The sequence below is a fragment of the Episyrphus balteatus genome, chromosome 1 (genome assembly GCF_945859705.1).
Source record: "Episyrphus balteatus chromosome 1, idEpiBalt1.1, whole genome shotgun sequence".
In the NCBI taxonomy this organism is placed as follows: Eukaryota; Metazoa; Arthropoda; class Insecta; order Diptera; family Syrphidae; genus Episyrphus; species Episyrphus balteatus.
The window spans coordinates 35,148,190-35,174,933 of record NC_079134.1 but is presented as its reverse complement, the minus strand read 5'-3'; the positions used below and the strand labels follow the sequence as shown (position 1 = coordinate 35,174,933).

General features: G+C 29.2%; 1 protein-coding gene and 1 long non-coding RNA gene across 4 annotated transcripts in view; both read right to left on the bottom strand.

The window, feature by feature from the left end:
- Window positions 1-26,744, bottom strand: part of LOC129906499 (fasciclin-3) — a 272,879-nt gene that overhangs the window by 64,794 nt on the left and 181,341 nt on the right. The window lies entirely within an intron of this gene.
- LOC129906500 (uncharacterized) overlaps window positions 18,760-26,744 on the bottom strand; it is a 174,324-nt gene continuing 166,339 nt past the window's right edge. The window contains exon 3 of the long non-coding RNA XR_008770805.1: window positions 18,760-18,827. This is a non-coding gene — a long non-coding RNA (uncharacterized LOC129906500). The remainder of the gene's footprint in view (window positions 18,828-26,744) is intronic.

Sequence of the window (26,744 nt, the reverse complement as noted above, 5' to 3'; positions counted from 1 at the left end):
ATTTCGAAAAATCTCGACTTTGCAACAGTATTTCGCTTCCTCCGCTCATAATTGATTTTTGTTTTTTACAATTCTTTCACTAAAACATTGCCTAGTAATAAGAAATATTAATCAAAATATTTTTCCTTTCATACGCCATTTTGCTGCAAATTAATCAACAGTTCCATGTTTTATAAAAACTCAATTTCTTTCTTTTATTTCAGAGCAACACCCTGAAAAAATTTGTATGGCGTTGCACTGGTTTGTTATTGTGAAAACTTGCCGTGTTATTGCAGTTTAAAAAAATGTATAAAAGTTTCCAAAGTTGAAGTTAGAACTGAAGATATTACAATTTAAAAGCAACAAAACAGGGCCTTTCAGAGACAAATAACAAAGAAAAATAAACGAGAGAATGCCAAAAACGTGGGTCCCGGAAGTCCGTCTGTCTGTCTGTATAAGGAGCTACAGCCTACAGCCTAAACGGATGGACCGATTGACTTCAAATTTGGTATGTAGCATTTTTTGGAGATTCTACAGAGGAGTTTTTGGAATTAATTTTTTTGGACCAAAAATAACGGTACTTGTCATATACCGATTTTAGTAAAGTTAAAATTGCTCAAAAAGGACTCCAACGATTTTGTTTAAAATATTCAAGTGTAAGTTTTAAGAAAAGGTCTATCTTTGAATGAAAAAATTTTTTTTTTGGAAAATCATTATTTACGGTACCTGCCATAGAACCGTTATTTTAAATCCGATATTCTCCGAAACGGTTTATTCGATTTCAACGAAACTTTTTGTGAAGAAGCACTTATATAATTCAAATATAAACCAAAAATAATTTTTGGGTTTTTAAAAAAATTTGGAAAATTTTGTTTTGAAAAATAAAATTTTCGAAAACGGGACATTGTATTTTTTTGAAATTTTGGTTTTAGATGTTGATTAGTAGTTTCTACAAAATGGCATACCAATTTTATTTTAAAACTTTTTTTCCAAAAAATTAGTTTTTAAAAAAAACGGCTCTAACGATTTTGAATTTTTTTTTTTTCTAAAAATGTATCAATATAAAAATCAAAACTGCATACTTGATTTAAAAAAAAAAACGAATTTAACGTTTTTTTTTTTTGCACCTTTATACATAGTATGTAGGGGAGAGTGGGGCTAAATGTAACAGGGGTAAGAATTAACAGCTAAAAAAAGCGATGTTCCTTTCAATATTAAGAAACGCGTAAAGGAGAAAAATGCTCAATTTTTGCATATCTACCGGCACATTTTCTTCAGATGAAGATTAGACGACAGGGTGAGAAGTAACACTAGTGGTGCCCAAAAAATGCATGTTTGTAACTTTTTTTTTTAATTTTATTTTTGGTCTACCTCTTTACCCGAAAAAGATAGAGTGCTAAGTGTTTTTTTGTTATATGCAACTGTGTTTTGGCTCAAATTGCGTGTATATGTTATGTCTTTATCAGTTTCGCTTTTTTTTTAAATTGATTTTGTGTGCCAAATTTCATGCTGGGGATAGTTGTAACATTTTTCCGGGGCAAGTTGTACCATGTAAAAACCTACCTATACTGAAAAATTGTTTACCTAATATAATTAACAACCCTGAATATGAATGCTTGTAATTGAATTTGTATTTATTTTGAAATTGGAAACACATTTTTGAACCACCACTTGAATTCATAAAGCTTATAAAACAATTTATGAATTCGAATAACTTTTATTTAAGACTACTGTCAAATTTTCTCTGGAAATCTTGGATTTGCTCCACTTTTTACAATTTTGCACCAAAATTTCATGACTGAGGTTTGTTTTTATTGTTATTAATTAAAAATAAATAAATATAAACAAATAAAGGTATTTTTCTCTTATTTTTAGTTCTTGGTACAACCTACCCCGGTATGTGTTACACTTTGCCCCGTATGTGGGGTAAGTTGAAACAACACGATTTTTTTTTTGGAAGCTTTATTTTTCAACATTACCGTTATGTTTTGCTAAATTTTTATGATGGATCTTGGAGCTAAAACATGGGTCTTTAATTTAAAAAAGGTCCGGTTGACCCACTTTCAAATTTGTAGGAGAACCATCGATTTTAGAAAAAAGTGTTACATTTGGCCCCACTCTCCCCTACCTACATTTCCCAAATCTCTATATAAAAAGTCTCAAAAATTTAAGCAACTTGAACTCTAAGAGCAAGTTCGTGCGACCCAGTCGTGCATTTTATTTTTATTTGTAATACCTAAATATTTTTTTTTAATGCAAATATTTTTCAATTGCAATACAAATTTTTTCAGTTGCAATAAATATTTATTTTTATGCAGAAATTTTGTTTTTGGAATAAATATTGTTTTTTTTTTTAATTTGCAGTGGAAAACAAACACTTTAAAAAAATTATTTTTTAAAACCATGCTTAGGTATCTACTGGTGGTAAGTCTTGAATAAAAAGTGTCATCGTAAGTAGGTGTACTTAGAATGTTATTGACAAATAGCTTAAGAAGGAAGAAAGTGCTGAGTGAAATTTTTGAAAATTTATCTTTTTTCTCACTAAGATGAGTCTAAAAATGAAAGCTTAAATTGTTGTCCACTCAAATGCTATTCTATTTTGCTTTTTGGAGCTTAAAAAAATATTTGTTTGCTTAAATTGTGATTCTTCATTTTTTTGCAGATGTCAATTTTTAACATCTCTTCCTAAACGCACCCTATTAAAAATTTGTTAGACGTTTTCGATTTTTTTAATAAAAACATCACATTTATGTGAATTTTCCCTAATAGGTTTTCAATTTTCTTCTGCACTAAAATCGTTTAAATTAATTCCAAATAATGAAATATCACTTTTGTCACCCTCCCAAAATAAAATAATGTTCAAAAATTCAACAAAACGTCTTTATTTTTTTTTTTTAATTTCTAATCATTTATTCATACACCACCCTCCTGGAGAGGCAGTCAAGCCGACCAATTGAGAATGCTAACAAACTGATGCGATTAAAATATGCTGATATTAAGATTTTAGCAGCTGTTAAAAGAAGCTTCAAGAAACGTATTGTACTTACTATTCCCACTGTCTGTTGTCTGTTTGTTACTAATGAAATTTAATTGAGTATAAAAGGACATTTTTTATTCCTCCAGGAAAAGGAAATATCAAAATTAAATCGCCTTCCTTACGACTTTTCAATGAATATAATATAGTTGTTTTGTTTGAGTGGTGTTTTGATGAAAGGTGAGAAAAATATTTTATGAAAACGTTGAGTTTTCTTATAATATTCCATTTGTTTTTTAATAAATTAGTTTGAGGAAATAATAATAAAAAAAAATATTCCTCCAAAAAGGACCTTTCTAATAGTCAAAGGCCTTAACTCTTATCTTTATGTAAACTCATTGCTTGTTATAGAAATTAAGTTGTGAATGATAAATCAATTTTTAAATATTTGATCAGAGAGATAGAGGGTTGCTTCTTGATTGTTTTTTTGTTTCAAAATTTCAATCTTTAACACTGGAATTATTAATTTAATGGGAAATTAAAACGGATGGTATCTATTAATAGTTACAATAGGGTGGCAGTTATAAGTATAAGAAAATAAGATGGTAATAATTACACAGCTTATAAAAGGAAAAAGATGTCTATTTTGAATTAATTATTTCCTTTTGTTTATTTTAATTTAAGAAGAATGGAACACAGAAGTCAAGTCAATAATAAATAATCTTATCCTGTTTTTCTTTATTTAAGTACTAGAATATACATTCTTAAATTGAACATTTTATACCAATAAATTCAGCTTAAACAATAAATGTCAAGTTATAAATTTATAATAATTATTAGCCTATGCCAATTCTAAATAATCTCAAATCTGTTTCAAAACACTTCACAAAATAATTCTAATCAAATAAATCTATGCATCCACGCATTCTATTATAATGTACAACTTTGGTGTTTTATTAAAGCTAACACGCGTATAATATTCCAACTCTTGAAATTAACATGAAGAACAACACAACACAAAAAAAAAATTGAATATTATAGATAAATAAACAATAATCGAAAATCCAGGTCATATAATATTAAATCGATTTCAATATCAACGCATATTTGCGATGTCATGAAGTTGACAGGCTATCAAATTCAATAAAATAATAGCACATCATTTTATGGCGAAGTATATTATCATCTATCAAGCAGAGTGGCTATAGACTATACGAATATAATATTATACTCATATAGTCTATACCTACTCCATTAGCATTTTCGAAATTAATTAACGCTCATCAATATGACGATCCAGGAACAACGCCATTCATACAGAGACATATAATATAGTGCAAAATGTCCTGTCAAATCGATTTCAATATATTGGTGGGGTATATATTGCATATAATATTGGTATTTTATAGTGAGAACTATTTTAATACATATATATAGTATATACACTACATAGCACTTCAATGTGACTGGTATATTGTTTTACAATCCCTTATCATGATGAAATTAGATGACATTTTAAGGATGACAAATAAACAGTCAAGAGGAGTTAGTTATAAGGACATGTATTTATTGATTACTATAAAATTTCACTGTACAGTACCTTGCCATATTATTAGGCCCAAGCGAAAAAAATACAATTTTTCGGTTCAGTTTTTGCTCAGTTTTTAAAGTTTTTGTCGAAATATCTTGAATTTTTTTGTCCCATTTACTTGCACATATCATGTAGATACGGATTGACTTGAAAAAAGTTTAAAAATTCATACTTTTTGAAAAAAATAACGTACAAAAAGGGGATAAGCTCCAAAAAACGTACCCTATGGAATTCACGCCCGGATAATTACCAGACCGGTCCAATACTCAATTTCTTATACCTACGAATAACGTGACATTCTTAACTTTATGACAAGGATCGCAACTTGCATAAATATAGCAGCTTCGAGCCTCCAGACTATTCCGAAATCGTAGAATCAAAACGTTCCCAAGCTCCTTTTTGTGTTGGTCTGGAGTTATGGCGTTTTCCACAATATAAAAAGAACCTTATCCTTTCCCTGAGATAGTACAACAGCCAATAATGACAAGAGGATGTTTTTTTATTGGAATAATGTACTTTGAATAGCTGTGCTCGTCTGGTCTTATAAAAAAGAAAAAAACTACCCCAAATCTAAGAACATGTTTTACTTTCCAGACGATCAGGGCTTCTATATTTATTAAAAAAAAATCACGTATTACTTTTTAAGAAAGGTACCTATATCTTTAAATTTAAAATTTTTTTTTCCTCCCATACCATTTTTTTAAATTTCAAACTATCTTCAAACTTACTATTTCAATTACCTATAACTAATTTTTTTAAACAAAATCATTTTTTACATTGCCTTATTATAAATTAAAAACAAAATTTTGAAAAAAAAAAAAAATAATTTTTGGATTTTTGATAAAATTTGAAATTTTTTTCTTGAAAAATCAAATTTTCGAAAACAACGTGATGTTGATTTTTTTTAAATTTTGGTGTGACGAGTTGATTAAAAGTTTCTAAAAAATGGCATACTAAATTAATTAAAAAAAAATTTTTTTTCAAAAAATCGACATTTTTGAACCCATCTGAACCCATCTAGGGTAGTAGACAACAATTTCAGAGTAGTTATTAATTATTTTTTGGTAATGAGCAGCAGAGCTGCAGTTTATGACTTTTTACTCGAAGGAGCACCATATTCGTTTAAATGAAATGTCTCAGACCTAATAACCAAAAAAAAAAAGCAAGACCCTTCTAGCGATACCTGATTTGTCAAATAACGATAATTATTTTGGAAGTTAGGAAGTCAAGTCAGCTATTACATGAAGCCTCAAGAGGCGGGCCTCTTTTTAAACATAATGAGTGCAAAAGAGAAAAATGACGAAAGAAAAAATTATCCGACCGGAGAGTCGTGGGTCGAAATTCTGAGACTCTTTTTTCACATTTCTTTTTCCACTTTTTGAAGTGAAAACTTCTTTAGTATCGTAGTGATTTGAAACAAGATGAAACGAAAACGCGACTTCAACTTGTTATAACTTTTGTTTTAATAGATACATAGATGAATGAAATTTGTACTGTAGATAGAATAGATTATAATTGTACAAAATTTCAATTAATTTCATATTCAAAATTCAGAGATAACGGTAAAAAGATGTTCTTTTCCAACACACGTTACATCTTTGGATCTAGTGCACACACAAATTTGATTTAACTTTAACACGCATGCTGATAACATAACCTTTTATTTGATATATCACACATAACGGTACGTGCTCTACAAGTTACACAATCTTAAATTTAAAAATACCTCAAAACACCTGTGGAGATCTGTTGGCGATGACCAGCTGCCAGTGTAGGAAGTACCGTTATCTCAGTCTGGAAATTCGACATGGTTGACTTTAAAAAATTCTAACTTCTCTTGTAGACATCTTTGAAATAAGATTTATGCATCATTATAGAAGGTGCAACAATAAGCTTTCACATGGTATAAAATTTTTACAGGTTGTTAGGGAAAAAATGCATTTAATGCGTGAGAAGACAAAAATAAGTGTTTTTTTCGCTTTTTTTCATGGAAATTGATCGAGTTCAAAAAATTCTAGCTCTTTTTGTAGATGTCTCAAAGACTTGATCGATATATAGTATATTTTGAGCTTAGACAATAAGCTTTCAGATGATATAAAATTTATATAGGCTGTCATATAAAAAACATGGATTTGAAGGTGATAGAATAAAAATAGGTAGATTTTTTCAATTTTTTTTTTTTTTTTTATTTCTTGTGATTTCTTAAGGTTTCACTTCTACCACGTGTGAATTCCACACATGATTTTTTTTTTTTTTCTTTTTTCAACATTCCCTTTCATTTCTTTTTGCTTATTGGTGCAATACAACAACAACAAATTTTAAATCAAAAGAGAAATGTCAAATTTGAGTCGTTGACTCAAGAGGCATCTTGTAATAGTAGGTAAGAATGATTATCAAAAGAAAATTCGAAAAAAGAGTTAAGCTTCTTGAGGCTTCGTGTAATAGCTGACGAAGGAACAAATGATTAAAAATGCAAACATTCATATAGAGATGCATGCATACATACATAAGTATGAATTCGGGTACAGAAAAACACTGTATTCGGGTATAAACGAATTACTTGATTACCCTAGTTTCTATTTTTATTAGTTAATAGGCATATTTAAGCTCGTTTTTGTGTATTTTGCTTATTATAAGGGTTTTGTATGATTTATAGAACTGTTTTATATATAGAATTAAAGGTGAAACATTAAGCTATGTATGTAATAATTACAAAAAAGTCCATGTCACCACTGAATATTTTGATATTTCGATGTGCCAAAGGCCTCGCTTAAATAAATCACTATTTGAGAAGTAAATACCTAATATGTATAATTTTTTTTAACATAGAAAAAGATTTTTGATATAGATTTATAGACAAGAGAAATGCCTTTCATTTGATATCAATATTATTTTTGTACATCTATTACTACGCATTCTACGATTGATTGTTTGAAAAAATAGCTGAAATCTTGATATTGAAATCCGATACTTCAAACTCCAATAGCTCCAATGCCCTACTAACGTTTTTGAAAATATTTTACCCACATAATGTGCTTATCGTCACCTTTCATTTGATACTAATTTTATTAGTGTACACACTTGGCCAAAAATGTGCCATCTCCTTTATATATAAAAAGTCTAAGAGCAAGTTCGTGTGACCCACAGTTGTGTCATTTTTCTATTTTGATTCGATTTCTGAAATGTGTAAAAAAAAACTCAAAGGGAAATAATAATTGTCTTTTATTTCAAATCCGAAAAAAACTGCAGTATGAAATAACTTCTATTTTTACCTAATTAATGCAAAGCCAAAAGGATTATTTTTTGTTTGACCCTTTTCAATGTTCATTCATGACATCACAGCTTCTATTCTACTTATCGTTATTTAAAAACTGAGGTATCGTTGGAAGCGTCTTGCTTGTTTGCTGGTTATAGGATACATGACGTTTTATGAAATTGATAATGGCGCCCTCTGGAGGAAAAAGCCATAAACGATTTGTACCCTTAAGTAGTTGAGGTAATTTTTTTTTCTATCTAAAATTTAGTCAGTCTAGTTAGAACGTGTTTTCTTCCAAAATGTGTGTTTCCTTGCATATTTCGAAAACCAATCTGTCAAAACCCTCCAATAAGTTCCTATTATTTTTGAGGAAAAGAACAATAATTGTTAACTATTCAAATTGCCATATTCGCAAGACAATTATTCCATTATCATAACTTAAACTGGCACAATCTGTTTCTGTTTCCATCAAGTATTCTTATCTACTCGTATAAGTTCTCACAGAATTGAGTCTAACAAGTTAGATTTAAGGGCGAAAACTTTATAACTTGCCATTTGGGAAATCTATTGAACCACACTGAACTGGAGCATTGTTATAATAATGATGATGCTGATGACGAAGGCGTGTTGGCAAAAAACAAACCAAAATCGATGAATCAATCGTCCAAACCCAACAAAACCTTTATCCGCATAGCTCGCACGAGTCTATCTATACCTCCCCACAAGATAAAGGTAATAAATTTTAAACAAGAAGAAGAAGAAGAACATTTTTGAAAGTTTTCGCCACTAATTGGCGACTCGTTGCGGTTCCTGCATTAATAGGTCCCCTGCTGATGGTATAGATATCGAGGCCAAAATGCGGATTCCAAGTAGGAAGGTAGTCAGTCTATCGCATAGCTGAATGAGAGCATCCACCAATAAGATAATATTAAACCTAGATATATAGATGCTGGTGATAACCGCAGAAGAAATTGAGGTAATTTTTGTGTGTGTTTTTGTTCCTTCTGGGAAATCGATATTTTTTGGAGCAATTTTTTTTTTTTTTCTTCATCCTGGCATAAAATATCGACATCCTTAAGATATTTTTTTTATCCACTTTTGTTTTTATTTCTGGCCACTTAAGGGTCAATATATAGTTAATGAACTCATCAACCATTGTCTTCCTTGCTTCTTTGATAGCTAACAAAAGATTACGGATAACAAAAGAGAGAGCTAAAAAAAAAATAATGGAAGAATGTTGTTAATTAAGGTACACCACCTCAATTTATTAGACAGATAGAGATAGATATTTTCAAGTTCCTACCTAAATCTACTTATTCAAGGCGGGATATTGAAGTTATTAAAAGTTAATATATATTTTTTTTTTTTTACCTCTGTTAGATGATTTTTATTTATGTTCGATGAGAAAGTAAAGGCTGTTTAAGATAAAATAAAAACAAAAAGAAAAAAAGTTAAAGGCAGCTGACGGTGCAATCATCCGTTGAACCATAGCAATAAGTTCAAAAAAACATAGAAAGTTTGTGGTTCAATAAATAAAAATGTCTTACAGGTGGAATTTCGTTTGAACCGTTTTATACACTTTGAACCATAAAAAGATATTTATTTAGACATAAAGTCAAGGTATATAGAGCCTTTGTTATTGCAAAAAAAATTAAGGGCGGTTTGTAAGCAATATTGACTTACAAGACAGTTATTAAAAAAAAAAATGAAAAAAAAAAGTAACAAATAAATTAGAAAGTAACACATTGAAAAAGTATGAAAACCAGGTCAAAAGAATGAAGGTTATATAAATCAAAAAGGTTCTTCAGTAGAAAGATTCTTAGAATTCGCTTTGTAGAGCTAGATTATAAAAAGTCTTTTGAGAGGTGAATAGACGTTAACTTTGATAGGCAATCAACCGTTGAAGATTTTTTAATGTAGAAGGGCGGTCTACAGATCTTTTTAGAAAACATTCTCCAGACCTCAATTTATGTCAAAAATTGAAAAAAAAACTGTTAAAAGTGTGAATTTAGAGAAATAATAGGTAAACTATGCATTTCAATCATAAGAACAAAATTGCTTTAGTCTTTTCATTCCCTAAATTTTTCTAACCTTAAAGTTATACCGATAAACTTTTGCGTGAAATTTTTTTCTAAGTTCAAGAAAAAAAAAAAATATAAAAAATAAGATTCTTCAATTTGTTTTATCTAAGTGCAACAGGAAACTCTATTGAAAGTTGAAGAGACTCTTTTAAGTAAACACATAGAAAAAGTCCCAAGAGGATACTACTCTCGTATTTAATTAAAGTGTAAACTTAAAAAAACAATCAAAACTGCTTAACGTTGTAGGTACTTAAGTTTTTGAAATTGCGTCTATTTATTTGTGTTTACTGCTCTTCTTATGCTGGTGTTATTGTTATGTTCTCTCTTGTTGAAAATGGTATACTCTGAAGTTGAAAAAAGTTAGTGTGTACGATAGAAATGTTATTGTTTGTTTGAACAAAAGTGTGAAATTCAATACTGAGGTTTGTTTTTTTTTTTATTTTATTTTATTTGCGACTTGAACTTTGGCTGAAGTACCATTTAAAAGCTTGGAAGTTTATAAAAAATTAATAATTTTATTTTGATTTTTATTTTGAAGCTATTGTGATTTGTTTTTTTTGGGGGACATTTTCTATTTTTATTTCTGAGATCAATTTTTTTGACCGCACCACCGATGTTTGGAAAATTTTGCCGCAACAAAGCCGCACGCTTTCATTTTATATGGAAAAAAACTCTCCGACCAGAATAGGATTCGACTTTGAATAAGCAATACAATAACATTCGACCACCAAGTCTTGTTTGTGCAAACTGGAAGTCTGTTCTATAAGTACGAGTATCTAATCAAGGCTGCCGTACGGCTGTGCTTTGGAAAGTCACTGTGGTGTATGCGTAACTTTTTATTAAATTATTTATATGACTTCTACAATTTTAGAAGTTAATTTGTTAAAGCTTAATACAATCTATAACTTAAAACTTATTAAAATTCACTTAACTCAACTTAACATATTTTATAACATTTTTGGCATGAAGAAAAAAAGGGCTCCTTAAAATTAGATTATGACCACTTTAAATCTCGATCTCTTAAAACAATACGATTTCCGCTTAAAATAAGTGGAATCCGCTTAAATTCTGTTAAATTTAAGGTGAACTTCATTTCGCTTTAGTATAAATTTTCTTCTTAAAAAACCGACTAAAATTCAAAATTTAAAAATTATCGTCGGCTTTAGTTGCAGTTTATTATACTAATTTCCTACAGTGTGGCTAATGGCAAGGCAGTTGCCTAGTTTGTGACCCAAACAGTTGTAGAATCGATCCTCAGTGGCTGCCATTTGTTTTCTTTTATAACTTAAATATTTCCACATAAAAATAGGATGATTTTCCTCTTTAATTAAATGGATTTCTTTTAAAATTGCAAATTATAGAAATTAAGAAGATTTTTCCGCTTAATTTAAGGCGGAAGTCATCTTAAAAAAATCCATGCTGAAATTCGCTTAGTTTAATGCAGAATCAGCTTGTTTTGCGGGCGGAGACCTATCACGTTTTGTAGAGCTAGTCGCACTGATTACGAAACGGTATTTAAAAAGTCCCTAACACCCCCAACATCTGGAGTTAGGGGCAAAAAACAGTTTTTTGACCTTTACCCATTTTCAATTTTTTTACAGATTCTGATAGGAGATAAATATACCTTTTCAACAATGTATAAAACATGTAACTCGGTTAAATCACCTAAAATTTATAAGCTGTCAAAGTTCAAAAATTTAATTTTTTTCGCCCAACTTCGACATCAAATTAAAGTATGTATTTTAACAACAACATGCTGTTTCAAAAATATATTCTAAAATAACATGTATTTCCAAACCAAACGAGGTATGAAAATCAGTTTAAAATTGGCTTAGAAAAAAAATTTCACGATTTCAACCCAGATACAGAAATTAAAACTTTTAGGTATAGAACAAAAATGTTGTTTTGGCACGTAGAAGGATAACTTGGGCGCCAGAATTTCATTACGTGTTTTTGTAGAGGAGTTCAATACTACCCCCGTTTAGGTGGGAGGGGCAGCTTTCTAAAAAAAATTATCAAAATAAAAAAAAAATTATTAAAAAACAACGGCAACACTTACAGTAATAAATGATACCATTTCCGAAAGGCAAAATTGTACATTTAATTCTAATTATTAAATCAATATATTATAACTAATAGTTTTTGAAATAATCGATTTCAAAGTTAAAATAATCGAAACAAAAATTTTTTAAACTCATTTTATACTATTTTTTTACAGACTGTGAATTTTAATAAAAAAAATTACTCACACAGAAAACTGCCTTAATTGATTCCTTATCGAACAGTGAAAACTATATGTTTCTATGTCTTCTAGTTTTTGGGAAAATTGAAAACTTATTTTATCAGATTTTTCTTTTTTTCAAAATATTTTTTGTTTTACTTGTTTTTAAAATTCGCTGAAAGGGAAGTCAAAAACTATCATTTACTCATTTTATCTCAACTCGATTTAACAAGCTCAACATAAATAATGTGTATAAACCGTGACCAATGTTTAACAATAAACAAAGATAGCCTAAAAAAAAAAAATGTAGTTTAAATTTAAATGTCCTTCGTGTTATGTTTCAAGTCTTTAAGAAATTTTATGGAGTAAGAACAATTTTGCTTTCTTATACGATTTAGCGAGACTTATTTAGGGATTATATAAAAACAGTTAAGAAAAAGTATCCTTGCAAAAAAAAAAAAAAATAACATAAAAAGTAACCCTTGTCAATTGACATGGGGTGTATCAAGTGTCAGTTTTAAGAATTTTTGTTAAATGTTTTAAATATTTCATACATATAACTGTAACATACTTTCTCTTTAATTTTTTTTTCTACTCCCCCGCTTTTTTCCTCTTCCTCTATAGAGAAAAGGGTATTTAGAATGTTTGCATGAAGAAATTGTGACTTTTAAATGTATATCCTTAAAAAAAATATCACTCTTGAAAAAGGGAAAATCAGTTGACTTTTTGAAATATATCCTTTTCTCTCTGTCAAAATACCACACAAAACATCACACCACAAAAAAAAAAAAAAAAAACACGACGACGACGACGTCGACGATGAGAATGAGGACGACGACAACGTCAAGAGCAAGCTTAAACTCAAATCGGGATTCCCATGCGGTAGCCGTAAATCATTTACTGATTTCCCAGTTAGCACAGATTGCATCTCAAACATGTCGCACATTCGAATCCTTTTTGCCCCATTTTTGAAATTTTTTTTTTACTAAAGAAGAAAAATCCTTCAAATTTTGTTCTGCGGGTTTTACATTTATTTTATCCCCTCCAACTAACTTCTTTTTCTACCGCACCCAACCCAAACTCAAACTCAAACCAAAAAAAAAAAAAAGGGTAGTGTCGTGAAATACGAATTTCAATTTTATCAAAGCCATACAATTAATCTTGTTTGTCCTCGTAGTAGTATTTTTTTTTTTTTATTTTTTGTTGATTTTGTTTTATTTTTTTTCTGTGTTGGTTTATTTCTTTCTATTTTATGTGGTTAAAAGGAATTGAAAGGATATCGAAAGGATATTTTTCTCCATCAGATTGGATTTCTATTTTTTTTTTTTTTTTCATTTACTTTCACGAACTATCTACTTTAATTTCCTCACACAAACAAAAATATCAGTCCAACTTTGACTCTGCGTGGCTAATGTCCTTTGGACAAAATTAAAAACTTTCAATCCCATATCTGATTTGTTGTGATATCACTAAAAACTACTTTCATTCTGTCACATTTTCATTTTCACAGAGATTTGTATCGGGTTATCGATAAAATTTTCAACAAAAAAAAAAAAAAATCGATGAATAAATTATTGAAAAAGGATATTAAATTATATAAAAGCGATTATAGTTTGCAAAAGGATTTAGTCACTCATGTGCTTGTGCATTGCCATCACCCATCATCATCATCATCGTCATCGGCAGTGAAATGAAAATAGCAAACAGCACTTTGCCACGAAATCCTCGCTGTGACCGAGTTTAATCCTTTTCTGAACAGCTTAAGTGTCAGGAATTTAGATTAATCAGCTTAGAGAGCCATATAATACCTTTGTGTTGGCAGTACTTTTGCTAAAATGTCAGTACCAGCTGAGGTGAGATTGTCAAGTAGGTATATTGGTATTATGGTCCGGTTAGCAGCAGCTCCAGTGAATCTAAGTTAATACTTGTTTAAGTGAAAGAGGTGCTGATTTGGATACTTTGATGGATCAGCTATGTGACGTGTGAGATAAGGATAATTGGCTTTAATTGAATTTATGAATTCCATACATTTCATGGCTATTTTGGATTCTTTCAAAAAGTCAAGAAAGTTCACCACACAAAAAAAGGATGTTTTTTTTTTAGAGGTAACGTGTTGCATATCCTGAAACCAAAATACCTTCACATTCACACATGAAATCATTTTGTATTTCAACGTCTTTTATCCTGTTTCGTTGGTAAATTTTGCAAAACAAAAAGCTGTATCACCTTGAGTATGTGCGGTTTTATAATCGTCAAGGCGGACTGAGAGTATGAGTGAGTATATCAAGCACATACACAAGAGGGTTGGATTTATAAGGAGCTTGTGGTAAAAATTTCATGTGTGGTGTATGGCGTTTGGTTTGCTTAAGTTATTGGGTGGTGTAAAGGATATGAATTAAAAATTAATTTTGTAGAAAAGTCCTTGGCAGATTAAATCCTATATTATACTGGTTTTCATTGTTAAATAGGGATTATGGAAAAATTAGACAAGGAATTTTATCATAATCCTGATCAAAGATCTTCGATAGTGTTGTTTTTAAATTATGAAGCAGAAGTATTTTTGTGTTTTGAAAAAAAAAAAAAAAAAATGATTCAATTTAATATTCCGTTAGAAAGAAATGGATTATTTGAAAATTAAAGGTTTACTTCAATATGCCATAGCTTAAAATATTATTGTCAAAGGTTAAGAACTTTTGTTTATTCCTATTTACAGAACTGTAAAAGGTGCAGTCAATTGTTAATTCTTAATAACTTAGATTTTGACTGTAAACAATAAATACCTATAAATACAAAAAATATTTTCATTACAAAAATTGACAGTCAACACTAAAGTTTGTATTCTGACTAGGTATACAGTTGTAAAAGCAGTCATTATTTTTTTATCAATGTTACTTATTTACAGAGCTTTTTGACTGCATTGCTTTCTGACTTGACTGCAGTGCTATTTAACTGGCTTTACTAAATAAGTCAGTTAAAAATCTTCTGGATAAAATTCAATTTTCTGATTTATTGCTGTATTTACTGCAGTTAGTAAACCGTAAGTTATGTAAAGTTATAATAATGAATGCAGTCAATTGTCTATATATTTATCTTAGTTTATTGATATAAGTTTTGGCTGCAAGTTTGATTGGTAGTAAAAAAAAAATATTTCTTCCACAAATAATAACGGTAGCCTTGTGGTATAATAATTTGGAAGTATTGAAACTATCGATAGTTTTGTGAAGTATCGATATACTCGATATTTTTTTGTTATCAATGCTATCGCTAGTATGTCAAAGTTTAAACAACACTAAATTAACAGTTAAATTAATTTTTAATGGAAAACATGCTATGTATTTGTGCAAAAGAGAACAAAAACGGCGAAAAAACGATAACAATGTAAAAAATTTCGATTTTTTTTAAATTTAAAAAAAAAAAATCACTAAACTTTCAAATAAATTGTTCAAAATTGTTTACAATGTCTTTCTACTGGTAGCAAATAACGTTTGAGCAGAATTATTAGCAATATAAACAATGTTTTTGATTGAAAAATGACTAAAAACAGTGGAAAGTTCTCAAAATAATTGAAAAAACTTTCAAAAAAAATTTTGTTCGAAGTCGTACCGATAAATCGAAAAACTAATGATGCCAATGGATTTCTCGGGTCCGAAATATATCGAAACAGTTATTCGCGCACCTGTCAAGAATTTCGACTTGCACAGTGTTTTTTGACTGAAATTTAATAAAATGATGTAAGCTGTAAAATTGATAGTCAGTAATTTGACTGCAAGTTAATGAAAGAAGCCAATTCACATAAAGTTAACTTATTGCGGCAGTTATTGGTTGGTTTTGGTAAGTTTTTTTTTTCAATTTCAATAGTTTTTCAATAAGTGCAGTCAAAAAAGGGCTATAATCAATATAACATGAGTAGATAAAAAGAGTACAAAAATGCAGTCAGCTGGTAATGCATTGATTTAAGTTATGTAGTTAGTGGACTTAAATTATGGTTGCTGGTTTTTATGGTAACAATTAGGAAATCTTTTACAGTAGGTAAGTAAAATTACAGTAAGTAAAAATTTTAATAAATTGTTAATAAATTGGGTTAGATTTTTGATATTTTTGATATTTTTGAAGTGATAACGAAACAAATTTTTCGCAAAAAAGTTTTTTTTTTAAGTTTCGTGCATTGGTACAGCGAACCGGAAGTGCATTTTTTAAACTTCAAATGGAAATAAAAAATGACTGAGTGGAGCTACAAAATTGTTTTTTCCTCAACAAATTAGCATTTAATTAGCTACAATTTTGGGCATCAAAAAAATATTAATTTTCCTACTCCGCTAAATTTTATCGGAATTTTGAATATCAAAAAAAACTGTTGGGGCTACAAAAACCAAGTTTATGAAATTGAAAAGCATTTAAAAAGCTACAAATTTGGATGTCAACTAAACTCATTAATTTCAATCATTTCAGATTTTGTCCGCTAACTTCAGACTTATTTTAGCAGAAAATTCAATAATTCAAAAACTATGCGAGCTACAAATTTTTGGTTTGCGCAACAAATTAGCATTTAATTAGCTACAATAAATGAGATAATTTTTTTTTTAATTCCGCCACAAAGTGTCCGCCAAAGTAAGGGACGTGGGAAGTACCGTAATCGCAGTTTGGAATTTCGACATGGTTGGCTTTAAAAAAGTCTACATTTTTTTTCCAGGCATCGCAGAAATAAAATTGAAACATCATATGAAAGGTGAAATAATGAGCTTTTACATGGTATAAAATTTTTTATAGGTTGTCATTGAAGAAAATTGATTCAATAGCGTGAGAAGATAAAATTATATGTTTTTTTTTTTTTTGCTTTTTTTTGTTGAAAATTGATCGAGTTCGAAAAATTCTAGCTCCTTTTGTAGATGTCTAATAGACATGATCGATACATATATTTTGTATTTCGCTTTCAGGTGGTATAAAATTTATTATAGGTTGTTATATCAAAAAAATGGATTTTTGGGTGATGGAAGTGATTTTTTCACTTTTTTCATAAGAAATGATTGTTTTTTAATAAATTATTTTAATACTTTTTGCACGTTGTAAAAATTTAAAAATGGTTTTATTCTTTAGAAGAAATATTTGGCTTTTTAATGGTATAATTTTTTTTTATAAGCTTTTAAAATAAAAAAATTAATATAATGAGAAAAGAAAAAAGGTATTTTTTTTAGCTTTTCCTTGTAAATTATGATTGATTGAAATAAATAAGCGCTTCAATTGACTCATTTTAAACAAAACACACAACCTGTTTTCTTACGACGTTATCACGTAAAATCATACTCCGTAAACCGGCTTTACAGACAACCTCTTTTTATAATTAAATAAATTGCACGACTGGGGTCGCACGTACTTGCTCCTATGGTAAAAGTTACTCTAATGTTAAAGTTTTTTATTGAACAAAATTAGGGAAAATTTGACATTTTCACGGAATTTCGTTAGTGGTACAAAAAAAATAAAATCCGTTTTTATAAATAATCCTACCGTTTTAAATGATCTTTTACAAAAAACAAAGTATGCCATTTTATTTCTAGTATAAAAAGGAGTTTTTAGAAAAAAATTTTCGAAAATCGTTAGAGCCGTTTTTTAAAAAAATAATTTTTTATATATAAAAATTTTCTAACATTTTTCAAAAAAAAAGTTGATATGCAATTTTGAATAAATAATTAATTTACACATAAAAACAAAATTTCAAATTTTTTCACCAACTCGTTTCCAAAAAATTGATTTTTCAAAAAAAAATTTTGAAATATTTTTTAAAAATCCAAAAATGTGGTTTTTGAAAAATTTTAAATTTTTTTAAATAATGATTGATTAAACGTTTCTGTATTAAAAATTTGGTCGAAATCTGTTATGTCGTTTATGAGAAATTCATAAATCAAAAAAACCGTTCTATGGCAGGTACCGTTGATAACGGGACAAAAAATATTTTTTGTATTGTCAAAGAAGGCCCTTATCTGTAACAGTAAGCAGAAAAATTTTAATCAAAATCGTTAGAGCCGTTTTTGAAATAAATCAACTTTTCTGTTTCCGTTATATGACAGGTACCGTTAGTTTTGGTCCTAAAAAAAAAACTTCAATTTCTCCTCTAGGGAATCACTCAAAACTGTTAACTACCAAGTTTAAAGAAAATCCCTTCAGTAGTTTAGGATGTAGCTCGAGGTTCTTACAGACAGACAGACGGACAGACAGACAGACAGACAGACAGACAGACAGACAGACAGACAGAATTGCCAAACCCACTTTTTTGGCATTCTCCATCATCGTAATGTCATGTAAAATTGTTATCTCGAGTTCGATTTTTTTTACGAATCCTAAACTTGCCCTATAGTACCTATATCGCAAGTAAAAAATATGTTGAATGATTGCAATTAATTAAATTATTGACTCAAACCAATCAAAAATACTTATGATAGCTTGAAAATAATCTTTGTTTGAAAGGACTGAAAAAATTGCTTTGAAAAAATTAATTTTATGTTTTTTTTTTCGGATTTTCGAGAAGAAAAAAATCAAGTTTAATCCCTTGCACAAAAAAAAATACATTTTCAAAAATCTGTTTGCTGAGTTATTTGCATCCAAATATTTGTATTCTTACATTCTGATTCTGAGGAAGATTTTATTATTTATTTATTTACAACTTACATATTCACTAGTATGCAAATATCAATGACATCAAGATTTCCCAACTAAATATTTTAGTACATTACCTGAAAGTAAAAAGGAAAAAAAATGATTTAGTATACTTTCAAAAAAAAAAACTGTAAGTTTCCAAAATACAAAATTTGTAAAGTGGTAAAATTTGTAAAGTGATAAATTTTAACAAGATTTTTAATTTTCCATAACAATACTCAACAAAATCCAGCTCTATACAGAAAACTCAAAATAAAAAAAATATAATATTTCACCCAAGACTCCAATTAAAGGTAAAAACAATAAATGTGATCAAAACTGCGATAAACAATAATTTGTTCCTCTTTTTCCTTCCTTTTTCTGTTCATCCAAATGTCTATCATTTCTCATTTTGTGGCAATATCTGATAATTGGCCAAGATATTGGAATGTATCAACAAATTTTCTCATGCAAATAAATATTACCACCCATTCTCAAATACTCGACAAAAGCTTCAGTATGAGATTCTTATTGTGTTCTCCAAAAAATGTATACCTAACCTTAAAACATATATAACCTAACCATACACCGAATCTACTATGCAGACATCATACGCGTATAAAATTAGTCCAATAAATCAAGCTTAAGTATGTGGGCCACAAAATATGTCACATCAACTCATCGTGCGTCGTCGTCGTCGTCGGTCGTACAGTCCCAAAAGTCTATTCAAACAATCATCGATGTGACATTTTGACAGAACCTCTATTAATTTCCAAACACAACGTTTACTCGATCTATCTATCATTTTAATTTAACTTCTTCCATCGTTCTTCGTACTTTTGGCTGCGACACGGCCTTCTGTAATAATCGTTAGCAATACACACACAATGTTTGTGTGCGTTAATGTACTATAAGGTACTCGTAAATTCTTGAGATGAAAAAGGCAGTTTTGACACAAAAAAGTCTCCAAATTTTTCTTTAAGAAAGTAAATAAATCATCGTCACGTACACGCACACACAACAATTTGTCAACCAAATGCAAAAGTCAAGGATTCTCCTTTAGATCCTCTAGCATATAACCTATCTATTATTGGTACCTTCTTTTATTTATGATCCTTTTGTATTTTGTACCACGCCGGAAAGAACAACTATAATAATAATCACAATAACATTAACACATCAAATAATGATTGTTTAATTTTATGATAGAAAAATAAAGGATAGTTTTATGGGACAATTTTCATTGAAAATATCCTTTTGCACTAGGATCGTTGTCGTGGTGAGAAAAAAAAAGCTTTAATCGTGAATAAAACTGAAAAATCTCACACTTGGGAGTGTTTAACAAGAATTAAGTAGGTATAGAAAACACTTAAAATGCATAAGAGTAGCCGACAATGTTGTTGCAACAAGACAGGATATCTATTTGGTTGCAAAAAAGGACTCTAACCAAACAAAAAAAGATCTCAAAGGAATAGCGCACTTAAGTAATACAAATTTTAAGGACAAATCGTTTATATGGTGCATCATCATTGTCTGCAAGGGAAGCTAGCATATTTTTATGTGAAGCTTTTTGCTATCACCCCCGCGTAAGTAAAAAAAAAAAAGAGATTTTTATATCGTCCTCTATGCTCAAAGAGCCATTCCAGACTGACAAAGCATGTGTTATAATTTGCGACGCGTTGTCTGTGATGCTTTGTGCAAAATGCAAGGGAGGGACTGACGTTCAACTTGTTTTTTTTGCAAAAAACATTAATAGTGCTATAAAAAAAATAACAATTGAATTTTATTACAAATTAAAGGGTTATTCTATTGATATAAAAAAGTGAGAATAAGTCAAATATTTTTCACAGTGCGGTGGATTATAAAACAGTGGACACACTTTCAAGTTTTGAAATTTCAGAACAAGTAGGTACCTAAAAAACTATAACAAAAACTGTACCCCAATCAAATGTTTTGCCAAAAAGGGTATTTTTTCGCATTTCACTTGAGAGAAATTAAAATATCAATATCGTAAGACCGTTTAAAATTATATTTTTTTTTTAAGAAAAAAAAAAACAAAAACTTGCCGTTTGAGAGTTTCCGAAACTTTTTTTTTTAATTTGAATACCTAACTTTTTTTGCAAAAATTTAAAGTACCCTACCCTCAGAGGCAATACTTAAACCTCGATTCAGTTTTTTTTGTTATTCAAGATAACTAAATAAGACGAAACCGCACTATGTATAAGGGTCAAAATTTTGAAAAAAAGTTGCATTTTTAAATTCTTTTTTTATTTAAAAAAAATGTAACTCTGCAAAAAAAATTCGTTGCGCAAAAATTTATTTTTTAGTAATTTTCAATTTCGGTAAGGTACTTTAGGGCATAAAAAAAAAAATCGAACTCGATATAGTAATTTTACATGACATTACGATGATGGAGAATGTCACAAAACTGCTTCCGGCAATGCTGTCTGTCCATCTGTAAGTACCTCGAGTTACAGCCTAAACTAATGGAGCAATTTTCTTCAAACTTGGTAGTTAACAATTTTGGGTGATTCCCTAGATAGTGCAGGTAAAATAGGCATTTAAAAAAAAAAAAATTGTTACACTCATTAAACTAGGCAAAAAGTTGGATGGAATGGTGTTTTTTCGCGGACAAGGGGGAGGGAGTGAAGGTCAAAAATATAACTACTGAAATAAATTGTTTGTCGAATATCATCATATGACACATGTTTTCAAGGTATTTTTTGATGCTGAATTTAATGACATAAAAATAAAGTCAATACGATTGCTCTAAGAAAAGTTATTGCCGATTAAAAACAAGGGTGCTTGTTTTTTGACTTCAACAAGTAAAATATAACCGAAACCCATGTGAAAAACATGTTACACTGATGAAATTTGGGATGAAGGCTTAATATAAAGCAGGGACAAAGAATTCATAAAGTTCTTAAAAATATTTTTTGTGAAAGGGTGTTTTTTTTGATAGGTTAAGTAGTGTGTGAGAAAGGTATCATAACAGCTAACTTATATTTTATTAATTTTTAAAACTTGGTGAAATAGTTTTGGTTGGTATAAGGTATAAGAATTAAGAATCTATAAAAAGTGTACAAAATTATCTTGAGTGAAAAGGTGTTTTTTTTTTCCAAGAAATGATGAAATTCGGAATTAGTACCACAAAAACTAGGAAAAAATTGTTACACCAATGAAAATTGGTAAAAATTTTTCATTTATAACAGAAACCAAAAACCCAAAAAGTCTATACAAATATTTTAGGTTAAAGGGTGTTTTTTGGGAAAATTGGGAAAATCCGCGATAAGTCCAATAGAATCAATGATGTAAAAGGTACCCTCACGAAATTCAATAGATATGTTCTCTTGCTCATGGGGATAACGAATAAAAGAAATCTATAATTTTTTTTTCATGTGAAAGGGTGTTTTTTGTTAGGTGTAGAGAAAATATGGGTATTTTTCAAAAAGTGTGTTATACTAGAGTAATATTAGTGGTACAACATTGAAATTCAGCAACTATGTTACTTTTAAGATAAGAAACAAGAATCTAGAGTGTCTATAAAAATATCATGGTTAAAAGGGTGTTTTTTTGAGTGAAAACAAAAATGATGGGTCACCCTAATGAAATTTGGTGAAAACATAGAATTGGGGATAGAAAGCAAGAATAAAGAGTTTTCATAAAAAAATTTAGGTAAAAGGGTGTTCTTTTCGAAGATACAGATTTGATCTGCTGCCAAAATTTCATTCAAATGTGTTTGTAAACAGAGGTGCTAGGTAAATTTATGATTTACCCCTGCGCACTCTTAGAAACTAGGTCGCGCACTCTTTCAAAATAGTATGTATGTATAAGAGTGCGCAAATGACATATTGTGGATTTTTGCTTATAACTAATGAATTAATACCACTGTGTTGTAAATTAACATCATGTTAATTACTTTGCAAGTGACCTAGCAGAGGTTGTAGGTATTACTGAGTACATTATATTTCGCCACTTGACATTTTTCATAGATCCTGGAAAATTTCAAGTTATCGCCAAAAAATTGTTTTTCAATGTTTTCACATTTTAACGGTTTTTTAATTAATAATTTTTCGGTCAATTTCAGAATTCTTTACAGTTCTAAACAGAAGAGTACTTGTTTTTTTTTTTTTTTGAAAATATTTTTTTTTATTTTGCTCAAGCACCAAATTGGTCGTTTATTAAACTGATTTAAGCTAGGTACATTTTGTGTTTTTAAATTTTTGAAGTGAAAAAGTCTTTAGTATCGTAGTGATTTGAAACAAGATGAAACGAAAACGCGACACGAACATTCAACTTGTTATAACTTTTTCGTTTTAATAGATAGATGAATGAAATTTGTACTGTAGATAGGTAATTAAAAAAAATGATAATTGTACAAAATTTCAATTAATTTAATATTCAAAATTCTGATATAACGGTAAAAAGATGTTCTTTTCCAACACACGTTACATCTTTGGATCTAGTGCACACACAAATTTGATTTAACTTTAACACGCATGCTGATAACATAACCTTTTATTTGATATATTACACATAACGGTACCTGCTCTACAAGTTACACAATCTTAAATTGAAAAATAGCTACCTCGAAACACCTGTCTGTTGCCGAAGACCAGCAACCAGTGTAGGAAGTACCGTAATCTCAGTCTGGAAATTCGACATGGTTGACTTTAAAAAATTCTCTTGTAGGCATCTTTGAAATGAGATTGATACATCATATGAAAGGTGAAACAATAAGCTTTCACATGATATAACATTTTTTAAAGGTTGTCAAACAAAAAAATTCATGTAATAGCATGAGAACATAGAAATAAATGTTTTTTTTTTATGTCTCATAGACCTGATCGATATACATATTTTGAGCTTTGTCAATAAGCTTTTAGATGGTGTAAAAATTGTATAGTTGTTAGGGAAAAAAATAGATTTAATAATGTGAGAAGATAAAAATACGTGTTTTTTCGCTTTTTTTGATGGAAATTGATCGAGTTCAAAAAATTCTAGCTCTTTTTGTAGATGTCTCATAGACCTGATCGATATATATATATTTTGAGCTTGGACAATAATCTTTCAGATGGTATAAAATTTATTATTTTTTGATTTATTAGTTTGTCATATAAAAGATATGGATTTAAAGGTGATGGAATAAAAAAAGGTAAATTGTTTCGGTTTTTATTTTATGCAAAAAAAATAATTTTTACGGTTTCACTTCTACCAAGTTTGAATTGCACACATGATTTTTTTTTATAAACAGTTTTTTTGTTATATTTATGCTGAGTCAAATAAGTTTTTAGTCATCAAAATGAGTTAGAAATTGTGTTATGATTTTTTTTACTCGAGAAAGAAATTTCAATTTAAGAATTTTAACTCCAGCATAAAACCTAAGAACCAAAATTCAGTGCATTAAATTTACTTCAAGTTGTAAGTTACCTTCTAAAACGGACAGTAAGATGTAAGAATCTTGGTTACACACATTTTTCTATAGATTTGTATTGTATATGAAATTAATCTAAAAACTGGTCAGATATTTCATCAAACAAGAACCACCCTCTATAATAAAATAGTTCTGCTTTAACGCCTTTATCATTTAAAGGGATATGATATCATTTGAGATATTGATCTTCGTCACGTCAAGGATTAGTTAAACATGGTCCCACTGTAGGGAAAATAAAGAAAAAAAAATTAAATTCAAACCCAACACCCCATATCACAGGAATCTTTCCATTTGACATAAACTGACAAAAAACAAAAAAAATAAACTACTATACGAATTCTGTTAGATTTTATAGCTAAATCGTTTTATAGATATTGCAACAGTCGTTGTCGGGCGGCTAGCAGCGATATCGCAGAGAGTATAGTTGATAGTGATAGTGATGATACGAAGTAAAAGCTGAAGCACGCGTTCAACATACACAGCTTAAGATTTGAGATTCAATTTCTGCACGTACACTATCTAGGAAAAAAAAGGAACATGGTTGCCGGCTCTAGGATATGTGCCATTCGTTCCACTCTATAGTATAGAACTGTGCGGTGCAAGAAACGAAATCTACGTTGGTTGGTGCAAGCTTCCGCACTACATCAATATTAAACCTCCTCTGGTATAGATATAGTGGTAAATATAGTTCCACCGCTGTTCAATGGTAAGGGACGAGGGGGTTGATGGGGGATGAAATGGTTTAAGGAGGGTGGTGATGTTGAATTATCTTGTTATTCTTCTTGTCATCCCGGTTTTATACGTGCATTTTCATTTCGCGTTTGTTGCCGATTGCTGCTGCGTTGCCGTGGAGAGTTTACACTTCTCCTTTGATAGATATATATTTTTTATTTATTTATTTTTTTTTTCGTTACTCCGGGTCCCGAAAGGAAAAGAATGCTATTTCTTCTTTAGATTGTTTATTTTTTTTTTTTTTTTTTTCTTATCTTTACGAAGCAAAATGAATTTGATTTGCTTTCTTTTGCTTTCATGGGTTGCATTTCTTGGGTATATTTTTTTTTATATCTTTTTTCCTTTTAAAGATACATTTTTTTTTCTTGTATATAGTAATATTATGTTGCATATAGTTGGGGATTACGTTATGCTTACACATGACATGCGGATAAACATCTTTCTGGATGGCTTGATTTATAAAACTCATGCTTTTTATTTTATAACTGGCTGCTCGCGCAAGCAAGCGAGTATCTTAAATGCAATTTGTCAGGATATAAATGCATAAAAGTATAAGTAAGGAAAACAGGAGCAAAGTTGGTGTATGTGTTGAAAATATCAATTACTTTATGTCTTGTTTCATATATCAAAAGTCTTAAAGGAAGTAAAAACTCGTTGTATATACAGACAAAGAAGACAGTGACAGAAGAAGCGATATGGTTTAGATTCAATTTGGAAATATTAAACTTTCAAAAGGTATATTGACAGTATGGTAATTTATATATTCATGAACGTCAAGAACGTGTATATGAAAAGAAAATTAAAGTATTCTTATTTCTTTAAACTTAAACAAAAAATAAATAGCGTTTAAGTTTTGAGAATATTATATTGTACAAGATTTGTTATGGATTTGGTATAAATATGGAGCTGACTGTTGTAATATATTTGAATCGTTTATTTCAGAAACAGCATTTTTCCCATTTTTTTTTTTTTTGGAAATTTCTCATTTATATATACACTAACCCAAAAAATTAAGGGAACAAAAAAAAATCGTGATTTTTTTTAGTGATTTTCGATAGGCTGTATCTAAGTAAAAATTGATCGCATCATGACAAAATAAAAAGCATGTAAAAGTTTTAGGATTAAATGTTAAAATATTTTCTTTCTACCGGTTAAATAGCTAAATCGTTGGAACTGTTAAAAAAACAAAAATTTTCCAAATTTTGTTTGTTTTTACTTTTCTCTTAAGAAAGTGGGAACATTTTTTCTGATAAAATAATTATTATTTTAAGAAAGGCTATTTATTTGCCTTTAAGTTTTTAAATTCTAACGTTAGGCTATTAACGGATTAAATAAATAAATAAATAAAAGATTCATTTTGTTTCAAACTTCTACGATTTTTTTTTAACTGCAAAATCAGTCATCAAACCAAAAACCATACTTTTGACTTTGACTATCAATATCTCAACAACGGATCACTGTACAGAATATTCAAGGACACATTTAAGAAACTTCATTCAATTCTCTACAAAGAAATTAAGTTTGCTTTGTTAAGCAAATTGTTTTCTTATTTTTTAGATTAATTTAGAAAAGCTATCAAAATAGGCATTTTTACGGTTTTTTTAGAAAATTTACCGCTATTTAATTTCTATCGGTGATAAGATTAAACTAAGGCTTAATTATTGAAGCTTAATATACCTGAAATTAATATGCTAAGTTTCAGACTTATTTATTAAGCAGTTTTTCTGTTGTGAGGGTTTGAATTTTTGAGATGAAGTAAAACACCATATTTCTGCAGGTCTAAATGACTTACTTCTAAATATCGTTTAAGTGATAAATATCGTTTAACTTTTAGATAAACCAAGAGAAA